Below are 3200 nucleotides of genomic sequence, written 5' to 3'. Positions count from 1 at the left end.
TTGCTCCCATGTTACCGTAGTCCAAAGCAGCCATGCCAATTTACTTGGATTCAGAAATCAGTGACTTTTCTTGATCTGTAACACTGTGTGGGGGAAGCAAGTGATTCCTGGCGACAGCGACGTGGCCACCTGGGCTCTCCTGTGGACGCTGCAATGGGTTCTGCCTTCACCACGTGCTGTGTCACCCCCCTCCCTCTCTGCTTGGAGTCCACGCTTCGTCTTACCGGCTGTCGCACCGTCACCCGCTCCAGACACCCAGGCACGGACAGACGAGGACCGGGCACCTCCAGGGACCCGCCGCGCTGGAGCACGAGTTCCCCGCTCTGCCCGGCCCCGGGGGTGGCTCCTCTGGACGCTGCATCCTGCTGGAGCCACTCAGCACCTCGCATGCTCATGGGTGTATCGACTGCCCCGTACTCGGGGGGCACGAACGCTGGGTTCACACGTATCCTCTGTACCTCAGGGCAGCCAGGGAGGCGCCTGCACATCTGCACACGCTGGAGGCAGAAAAACAAGCCTGGCTCTGCCACCGAACCCTGCCAGGCCGTGGTGTGGTGATGGACTCTTGGACTAAAAGCTGGGTGCCTGGGATGTTGCCTGTGGTAACATCTGCTATTGGAAATGGCTGCTTCTGAGGTCTGAGATGGTTTGCTTTTCGAGGGCTGCAGGCTTTAGGTGAGAGGATTTGGTGTCACTGGGTAGTGTTCAGACTGGGCTCATCCATCTGTCAGCAGGACACACACCATAGCATTGTCTTCAACCCAAGCAATCCCATCCTCTTCTCCCAGAGAGAAGAAAGGAAATCCTTTAGACCAGAGGGAGCCAGGTGTTATTCACGTTGCTTTACAAGCCACACTTGAGAAAGAGGGTCAAAATCTCTTTATTCTCATTACAACCTTCACACTGTCCTTGGGATTCCTTGCAGTGGAGTGGGGAAGTGGGACCTTTCTCTCGGGGTCAGTCCCCGCAGTCTGTCTTCACAGCAGCACTCAGGATGGGTTAACTCAGGCCCCCGTAGGTCACTGGGCTGGCAGGAAGCTCTTCCCCTCTGGAATGTGCTGAACTTGGTGAGCATCTTCACGAAGTGACACTTTCTTGCCTGGAAGTACGGGACCCAGACTTCCCCTCCCCTTGCCTGCAGATGCTCAGAGCTGGAAGGTGTTCTTCTTTTGAGAGCACAGGCTGGGGAGCTTGCAAGCTGCTGCCATTAGATGTATTCACGTATTTACCAAATAATCTATCAAAAGTCTTAAACTCTCCCCTTTCAGTCACTACTTGACAGCTCGTTCTCTGTGCCAGGCCCTGCAGCGGGCTGAGAATGGGCTCCTGACCCACTCCATCTGCTGGTGCCAGTCCCGCCAGGGCTGAGGGGGCTCGGTGCGGTGGCGAGGGGAGCCGGGAGCAGTGCAATACCCACAGACCAACAACCTGCCTCTGGGCTGGAAGCAAGAGGCTTCAAAATGCTAAAAATTCAGCCTTTGGGTCTTTTCCTCCACAAGCGTGGAGAGGCCAGAAGAAGCTGCGTCCCTTCTGCTGCCTCTGATGCCCCTCTTGGGTGTGGGGCTGGAGGAATGTGGTGGCTCCAGGGAGGAACTGGAGGGGTGGGCTCGGGCTGCCCTGGTACCACCTTGTTCATGGGCTGGTGGGTTGAGCCTCTTCAGAACTTTCCTGCCAACTGCAATCAAGCATCTTCTTTTAGATTGTTTTAATCATCATTGATGAAGACTTTATTCCTTCCCCTCATTTTGGGGGTCTCTAAAGCTGCTTAGACTCCGCACAGGGAGCATCTGGGCCCCACCTTCATGGGGTGTCTCGGAGAATGAGCTTTGCAAGCGAGAGCTGTGCTTGGGCCCAAGAGCTGTGGGGGAAGCCAGACCTCTTGCAGCATGTTCCTTTTAAGTCTTGCCTCGAGCATTCAGGCTTTTTGAGACAATCCATGTGCAGTTCTGTAACGCTGAACCTTTTGGAGTGAGCACGTCTGGACACGGAGGGTGTGAGGGGACGTGCAAAGGGCTTAGAGCAACTTCGGTAATGTTAGTGGAGAGAAAGAACCTTACTTCAGGGAGATGCTGATCTGAAATGGAACCTGCCCCTTCCCTGGCTCGTGCACTCCTTGCTGTGTGTCCAGTTCCCTCGGTGCTGGAGAACTGCCCGGTCTCCCCCCACCTTGGGGGATAAAAGGACCTTGGAGTTTAAGGCTCACTCTTTGCCCACCTCTGCCCTGTGCTGCAGTGTGAGCGTGTCGGGGAGCTCTGGAGTGTTTCCCAAGCGCTGTCAGTGCTGCCTTTGCAGCGTCAGAGGAGGGCAGGACGAGGTCTTGCCCACAGGGAAGAGCACTGGCTGTTTTCTGGGGAGGAAAACCACCACCCGTCCTTGGTCTCAATGTCCCTCCAGCTCATCCAGGTCTTCAGTCGCCTGTACTTTCTCCATCGGGGCTTTCTGTAGTGGCCCAGGGGCTGTCCCCGCTGTCACCCCTGCTCTCTCCATCGCTGAAAGGAGCGTTTCTTTAACTCCTCTGGGATCTGAGCCCTGCACCGCAGACGGTTCCCACCTCGCTGTTTGCCAAGGCTCTCCTCCATCCCCATCATCCCCACTGGGATGCCTGGAACATTCCCTGCCGCCGAGGCTGCCGGGGAGCTTTCGGCTCGGGCTCTTGCCAAGCCGGAGGTGGCTTCTGCCCGCCGGGTACAGACCAGCACGAGGAAAGGGCATCTCCGTGCTCGCCATCGAGCTCTTCGCAGGCAGGTGTAGAGCAGAGGAAACGGCGCAGAGCCCCAAATACTGACAGGAAGGATCCAGTTCTTGGCTGCCGTCGTCTCTGCAGCGAGTGGCTCGGCGATCCGTGCCGAAAATCCCACTTGGGGAAGTTTTTTTAAGCCCTCGCAGGTCTCGCCCTCAGCTCCCATCGCCCGGCCTTCCCTCTGCGCTCACCCCCAGCCAGGAAGGAGAAGGGGAAAGCCCCAGGGCATGGGGCCCACCTGCATCGTGTCTGATCCCCCTTCCTCCCGTGTCTCCCGTCAGAACCCAGCTCCGTTCTTGTCGGACCTTTCCTATTCCCACTCGTTTTCCGTGTCCGCTCCGTGCGCGCACCGTGTAACGAATGTATGTAAGTAATGGGGGGCGGGGGGGGGAGCGCGGGGATGCGATACCGTGGGTGTTGTCACGGCTTTTTTTTGGGGGGGAGTGGGGTGTTAAGTCAC

The sequence above is a fragment of the Calidris pugnax genome, unplaced genomic scaffold, assembly GCF_001431845.1.
Source record: "Calidris pugnax isolate Ruff unplaced genomic scaffold, ASM143184v1 scaffold170, whole genome shotgun sequence".
NCBI lineage: Eukaryota > Metazoa > Chordata > Aves > Charadriiformes > Scolopacidae > Calidris > Calidris pugnax.
This window is presented reverse-complemented; position numbering follows the sequence as displayed.